We start from the raw sequence: 8077 nt of genomic DNA on the forward strand, positions 1-8077 counted from the left end.
TAGCTGGGACCACAGATGTGCGCCCCCACACCCAGCTAATTTTTTATTTTTTGTAGAGATAGGATCATACTATACTGCCCAGACTGGTTTCAAACTCCTGGGCTCAAGCAATCCTCCTGCCTTGGCCTCCCAAAATGTTAGGATTACAGGCGTGAGCCACTGTGCCCAGCTAGTTCAAGTCTTTAGAGGAGCAGGTGCCAAGGTGGTATTAGACATAGAAGAGATTTCTTAGGAAAACACCTTTAAAGGGTAAAGGGGAAGAAGCAAGAAAAAGGCAGGGAGAGAGAACCTCAGACTGCGATGCAGCTCTGACACCTGAAATGAGAGGGGGAAGGAAGGAAGATTGGTTAGGAAAAGCCTCAGATTACCCCACAGTTTTAAGAAAGTTTTGGCCAGGTCTTGGAGAATTGTAGAGCCAAAGTTGCCCATTGAGCCAGGCTTGGTGGTGTGTCCATGTGGTGCCAGCTACTTGGGAGGCTGAGATAGAAGGATCACTTGAGCCCAGGAGTTCAAGACCAGCCTGAGCAACATAGCAAGACCCATCTTTTAAAAAAATACACATTAGAGGACTAGACCAGCAATAGACCCACAATATGTTTACTCATTGACCAGAAACAGTGTGAGGGAAATGTGTCCTCAGCAAAATGCCACTGTGAATCCAGGGGGGTACAACTAGGCCTTTCAGCCCACTCTGCTCCCCACAGCAGGCTCTCTTAAAGGAGTCTAGTGGTCCAGTCATCCAAGAAGCAGACACCAAGACAGAATTCAGTGTGCAAGGATGCTATTAGGTGGAGAGGAAATGGGGAAGGGAGCCAGGGAAGGATGGGAGAACCGTTGGACTGCAATACAAGTTAAACCTCAGGTCAAAGAGAGTGAGAAGGAGCATCCTGAACTACCATGCAGTCCAAGGAAGGCCTGACAATGTTGCTGGGAAGTCCTCAAGCCAAAATTGGTCTTGAGGGGGTTCCAGGTCTTCCAGGAATGGACGTGCTTTCCTATTTCTGACACACACAGTCACTGGCTGGGAGCAGCACATGGAAAGTATCATCTCAGCACAAAAACAGGCAATGAATTTCAGCAGCTGGGGAGGGAGGTTCATGAAACTCCTCAGTTCCCTCAGGCACATTCTCATGGCCACCTCAAGGAGACCTGAGTGATGCATTTACATAGCCTCCAACACCACCATGCAGAGAGAAAGCTAGCCTGCTGCAAGAATGACATCAACGTATTGAGCAAAAGGATAGAGAATCCTGGCACGAAGCCCCGAATACCACTTCTTCCTGAAATCCAGTTTTGCCTGCCTGTCGCATTGTTTAGCTGTTCGCATTTTCCTTGCTGAGCCAATAAGTTCCTCTTTTCGCTCATATTAATTAAAGTTGTGTTTCTGTCATTTGCCATCAAAAGAATCCTGATAAATATAGACCTAAAGGAAACAAATTTGAATTGCAAAATTTTAGCATTGTGACCAGCCATTAGGGGAAATATTTTTGGTTAGGGAATTCAAATCACGTCAACTAACAGGATCTAGGTACTAGGAATACACAGACAAATGAGACTGATGTAGGTGTTCCCTACAACAATTGTCAACTGAGGCCAGGCACAGTGGCTCATGCCTATAACCCTAACACTTTGGGAGGCTGAGGTGGAAGGTTCACTTGAAGTTAGGAGTTCGAGACCAGCCTGAACAACAAAGCAAGACCCCGCCTCTCCAAATATTTAAAAATTAGCTGGGCATGATGGTGCATGCCTGTAGTCACAGCTACTTGGGAGGCTGAGGCCGGAAGATTGCTTAAGCCCAGGAGTTTGAAGCTGCAGCGAGCTATGATTGTGCCACTGCACTCCAGCCTGGTGACAGAGCAAGACTCCAACTCAAAACAAAAACAAAAACAAAACCCAACTGTCAATTTAAATTGAATGTGATAGATAAATGGCTGCTTCTTTACTAAACTTTGAATTATTTAAGAGTCGGAACCATGTATTGTATCTCTCATATCTCCAGCATGTATAGTGGCACCTAGCACATAAGTCTCAATAAATAGTTATTGGATAAATGAGATGGAGTTTCTGCCCTCAGTGAGCTCCCAGATATATAAAATACATGCCTGTAATCCTAGTGCTTTAGGGGGCTAAGGAGGGAGGATCATTTGAGACCAGCCTGAGCAATATAGTGAGATCCCAGCTCTACAAAATTAAAAAAAAAAAAATTAGCTGGGTGTAGTGGTGCATGCCTGTGATTCCAGCTATTCAGGAGGCTGAGATGGGAGGATCCCTTGAGCCCAGGAGGTTGATGCTGCAGTGAGTCATGATCGCACCACTGCACTCCAGCCTGGGTGACAGAGTGAGACCCTGTCTCCAAAAAAAAGAAAAAGAAGAAAAATTAAAAATTAAAACCCCAATACAGTAAGTGCCATAACAGAATTTTATGCAAGATGCTATGGAATTGAAGAGCAAGGAGTATTTAATTCTTCCTTGAGGGATCCGAAAATATTTTATCACCAAGCTGGACTGTAAGTAATAAATAAGACTACAGCAATGAGAGAAGGTAAAAATGCCTTTCTAAGCAGCAGAAAGCATCTACAAAGATATAATGGCATAAAAATATGAGGAAGTTTTAGAAACAGCAAAGAGAATTTGTCTAGACCACAAGCTCCTGTGTCATAAACTGAGTCTTATTCATTAGTGGGTATCCAATACTTAGGAAACGCCCTGGAACATAGTAGGTGCTCAATACATTTTAAGAATAGTATTTCAAAGTAGCTGAAGCATGGTGGTGTGTGAAGACAGGTGGAGGGAGGCAAGGCAACAAACAAGTTGGAACCAGGTAGTGATAAATAATGATAAAAGAATAATAAATAGTATCAACAATAGCAAACATTAATAATGTGCTTGATGTATACCAGGTCCTGTCCTGAAAAATTCCCATGCATCATCTCATTTAATCCTTCAACGATCGTAGGAAATAGGCACTATTTCATACTATAGTCCCTTTTCTACAGCTAGAAAATGCAGATGCTCAGCTAGGGGAGTGGCTTCACCAAAGACAAACAAGAAGGTTGGGACAGAACTAGGATTCAAACCTGGGCCTGGCTAATTCCAGAGCCAGGGTGCATCTGAGGCAATGGGGAGCCATTTAAGATCTGTGTGACACTCTCAGGTGACCCTGCGTCTACCACCCCTTTCTCCACCTCTCTGCTATGCAGTCTCAGAGGTGAGCTCAGGTATGGTCAGAGCAATATGACAATATTGGATGGGAGAGGCCAAGTCTATCAGGAATGAGATGGGGGTGGATGCCAGGAAATGGTCTTCTAACCCACTCTCACACCCACGTATTGAGGACTTGTTCTGTACCCGGCCCTGTGTTCAGCATTTCCTTTGCATCCTTCTTATCCATTGTCCCTGTATGCAATCCCACCAGACACATGGGGATTCTGAAGCTCAGAGAAGCATAGGGTCTTGTTCAAGGCCATTTAGCTAGTTAGTAGCAAAGCAAAAATTCTCACCCAGGTGTTTCCTTTTTTCTTTCTTTCTTTCTTTTTTTTTTTTTTTTTTTTAACATGTTTCCCTTTATTACTGACCATTTCTATACGTTCATCCATGCTGGGTGGAGGAATTTCTCAAGCCTGAATTCCACTTTAGAAATTCAGATTCCTATTTCTGTCCTATTTCTGACTCTATAGGACACAGGTCCCTGAAGGTCCCATTGACTCCAAGTCGACATTTCTCCCCAGTCCTGACTTTGCTGAATCACCTTTCCTAGCTTATTCACACAGAGCAGGTCTGAAATGATGGATTCTGTGATCCCTTTAAGTTGCACCTAACTCTTATGTTTCAGTTTCTCAGGCCCAGGAAGAAAGCGTTTGATATATGCACCTGCCCAGGTGTTTTTGACTTTTAAACGCATGTTCTTCTCATAGCAGAAGACTGCTTTTTTCCAGTTTTTATTTTAATCAACTTATTCTTCTAGCCTATCATGGTCATAAAATGATAAGGGGCTGTCTCCAAAGTTTGAGGGATTGTATCAAACCCTAGGTTTTACCAAACACACAAATGCCTGCTAGTGGCCAGGGCCCTTCCCGTTTTCTCAGTTTTTCTCTGTGATCACCTGAGTAAATAGGTCTGTTGCTGCTTCCCAAGCCCAGCCACAATCTAAATAAGTTGGTTTAAGAAGGATTTCACCCATAGGATTAATTGGGGAAATTCCCAAGCATTAACATCTTTTACTAGTTTTCACAGAGGAAGAATTACCCTCTTCCCAATCTGTGTCATCAGTGAAAAACACTCGTTTATCTCTGTTTTAAAACCTGAAGTTCTGTTTAAATGTGTTCTTTAAAGTTATCCTCTGATAAGCTTGGATCTATAAATGAAAGCTCTCTGGCTGAAAAAAAAAATTGGTAACAACTTCTAAGCTAGCTGTCAGAAAATGTGGTAATTGGAGAAAAAAATGAGTTTGAGGCATCGGTGCAATCACACCATTATGTAAACTGTTTCTTTCTCCTTCTGCTTCATCCAGAAGTGGGAAAGGACCCCTTTAGGGAGTGTGGCAGAGACCTCTCTTGCCAAATAAGAATGCTAAAAAGGACAACTGAGACTGCTCACTAATGACCATCCTGCAATGACTAACAAGAGAGGATTTGAATCAGAGAAGCCACTGGAGGTTGAGATGTCTTTGGAAGGACATTTAATGTCAACTGGTTTGAAGCATGTCCAGCATGGATAAGCTCTAGGAGGATTTAATGTTAGAATAGACTCAGAGCATTTCAAAAATATCATCTGCCCAGCAACCAAGTTGATTCTTAGTTCTGGCTCTTTCTGTCTTGCCCCATCGGATAGCAATTTATGTTAAAAGCTAAGGCTCAATGGGGGAAAGGTGACTTGCTTGAGGTCCCAGAACGAGGAGGTGACAGATTCAGGGCTTATTCTCCAAGCTGTTTGTAGCTGTTCTCCAAATCTATATTGTATTTGTAGATGATCTTAAGGAGAAAAATCAGGTCTACTTGATGTCATCTTTCACTCTATTCAAAACAAAAGTTTATCATTAACCCTAAGAGTCTCCCTTAGTCTAAATCAGTTCTTCAGCAAAGCAGTTAAAGAGATGATGTGTCATTGAGGTCCTTGGATTCTACCCCACCCCCGCCCCCACTTTTTTGTTTTACCTTTTTCCTCTTCCTCTTGCCCTAAGACTCATCTCAACCTGCTTCTGTTCTCTGGCCTCATTTCCTCTCTCCAATTAAAACCTATTTTCAGAAAAGGGTGCATATATCCACATTGAAATGCTTGAGCAACTGCATTTTAACAAAGAGATATGAATGGCCTAAGTCAGATGAATTAATATTTAATGGTAGAACTTTGGAAACTATCTAATGCTGAAAAGGATATCTTAATAAAACAGTCTTCCCCGGGCACCCAAATTCATTCCAACAAGGAACCATCTATATATATTATGAATCAGATCAATTTCATCAACTTTGTAGATTTAGGCCAGTTTCAGTAAGAGGCAGTACAGTGCATCAGAAACCACACTGGCCTAGGAATCATCTGAACTTTGTTTTTCTCATGTGTAAGTATTGGAGATTGTACCTTCTGGTCTCATGCTTAATATTGGTAGAATTCAGTGGTGGATTTTTAAGAGTGATGACTGCAAGCAATCATACCTGGATTGGGATGCCTTATCTGTCACTCATTTGCCATTGGGGGAGAGCTTGGTGACTCACTGACCCTCACAAGCCTTATCTTCCTCATCTGTATAATGGGGATTAAAAGTGCCTACCTTGGAGTGTTGTGAGAAACTCAAGATGTATGTTGCATGAAAGGGCTTAATAAGTATTAGTCATAATCATCACCTTCAGTTAAAAGGTGATCAGCTCTTCCTCAAGCTGCAGCCTGTCATCTGTTGGGTGAATATTGTTTCAATAAAGTGGGGGAAAGAAACTTTCATTAGTGTTACTGATTCTCTAACCTAACTTCAGAGAGAAATTTATGTCCAAAACAATAGGAAGTCTATTATGAAGAAGGAAAATAATTTCTTTCTTAAACAAATGGAGCTTTAATATTCTAATTTTTCACCCTAGCATTTATGAGTCACTGAAATTAATTGGGTTCGGTATTGAAAGAAACATATTATCCCGCTGTAGTTTTCATAATCAGCTCCCTGGAAAGTATTTTTAAAGAGAAATCAGTATGTCACACCTGGCCAGCATTATAACATGATTAGTTCTGAAATTAAAGAGAAAAAATATCACATTTTACTAAGCCTTCTTAGTAATAAAGTTGGATTCTAGCCATGCAATAGTTAGTGGCAATTCCAATCACCCTCACAGTTGGTGTGAAGCACACCCAATAAACTATATAAAAATGGTGTGTTGGCCGGGTGCGGTGGCTCACGCCTGTAATCCCAGCACTTTGGGAGGCCAAGGCGGGCAGATCACGAGGTCAGGAGATCAAGACCATCCTGGCAAACATAGTGAAACCCCATCTCTACTAAAAATACAAAAAATTAGCCAGGCGTGGTGGCAGGTGCCTGTAGTCCCAGCTACTCGGGAGGCTGAGGCAGGAGAATGGCGTGAACTCAGGAGGCGGAGCTTGCAGCGAGCCGAAATCGAGCCACTGAACTCCAGCCTGGGTGACAGAGCAAGACTCTGTCTCAAAAAAAAAAAAAAAAAAAAAAAAAAAAATGGTGTGTTTTGTTCACCGAAATTTAAAATGTTTATCATATTTTGAAACATCCCATTACTCACCTGAGCTCCTTGCAGTGTCATTGATTTCTTTTGTATCCCCTTTCTTTAGTGTACAAGTAAATGCAGATTCTTTATCAGAAATATAGACCAGCAAAAAGCAAAAAATATCCCCCAAACTCTGCCATCTACTTACCCAAATCAGATGCCTAGAAGGCATCTTTGATTTCTCTGCAAATCAGAACACTTTGGAACAATCACTTAGTCTTGTTGATTCCACTTCCTTAGTAACACTGGAATCTGGAATCTCTCCATCCCATGGCCCCCTAACCTAGGTCAAGCCCTTCTCCTGTCTCACCTAGATCCTTGCTCCTTAAAATGTGATCCATGGGCCAGCAGCATTGACGTTAACTGATAACTTGTTAGAAATGCAAAGTTGCAGGCTCTTTCCCAGATATACTGAATCAGAATTTGTGTTTTATCAAGTTATCTGGGGGTGATTCATATGTACCATAAAATTGGAAATATGCTGCCCTAAACCAGGTCAGGGGCAGGGACCCACACTGTGCAGTTCTAACAAGCTCCTAGGTGATGACCAGTGCGGCTCTCCTCATTTATTTTCCTCCCTAGCCTTCTTCCAATCCAATCAATAGTTTGCCAACAAAATAATATTTCTAAAGTGTATTTGACAACATCACTTTCCAGCTTAAAACTCTTCAGAAGTCCCTGGAGTGGACATTTGTTTCACTAGTAATTCGCTAATAATGGTAGTTGTTTTTGTTTTTGTGCTGTCGATTTGGGTTTTCATTGCTTTGGAGTGGTGGTTTGGTTGACATCCTTCCAAGTTCAGGAAATGCCTCACTGTCCAACTCTTGATGGAAGGCAAAGGTGGCCTCCTCTGACATAGGAGCTGAAAAGCCCAGAGATGCTCTTTTTTGTCAGACTCTCTGGCAACCAGAGCCTGAACATATGACCTTGGTTTGGCCAAGCTGCTGCGTCCTCTTGAGATTTTGAATCTGGAGTTGATGATGACAAGAAACAAACACAGAGGAGCAGTCCAAACCCAAATTGAGTGTTGACCCAATTTCTAGGGGTGGAAGTGACGGAGGTATGCAGGACTGGAGGTGTAGGCCATCTAAACCAAAATATCCAGTGTGCAGCAGTGAGAGTGGCAGTATCCTCAACAGTCTGGTTCTGAGGTTGGTTTTTACCTGTGGTTCTGGCTGTTTACATTCCCTTTGTTCCTGCCCATTTTCTAACCCTGGTTCCCTACTCTTAGGGGCAACTCAGTGTGCTACCCAACGTACTTATGTACTTTTTGTTGTTGTTGTTGTTGTTGTTAGACAGAGTCTTGCTCTGTTGGCAAGACTGGAGTGCAGTGGCGCAATCTCAGCTCACTGCAACCT

At 42.4% G+C, this 8077-nt stretch overlaps 1 protein-coding gene across 1 annotated transcript in view; it reads right to left on the minus strand.

Annotated features, from left to right (window-relative positions):
• SYN2 (synapsin II) overlaps window positions 1-6911 on the minus strand; it is a 207867-nt gene extending 200956 nt beyond the window's left edge. Inside the window, exon 1 of the mRNA XM_017955243.2 lies at window positions 6868-6911. The gene's annotated coding sequence lies outside the window, so the exon portion shown is untranslated. The remainder of the gene's footprint in view (window positions 1-6867) is intronic.
• Between the last annotated feature and the right edge of the window lie 1166 nt (window positions 6912-8077).

This window comes from Papio anubis, chromosome 2 (genome assembly GCF_008728515.1).
Source record: "Papio anubis isolate 15944 chromosome 2, Panubis1.0, whole genome shotgun sequence".
Lineage (NCBI taxonomy): Eukaryota > Metazoa > Chordata > Mammalia > Primates > Cercopithecidae > Papio > Papio anubis.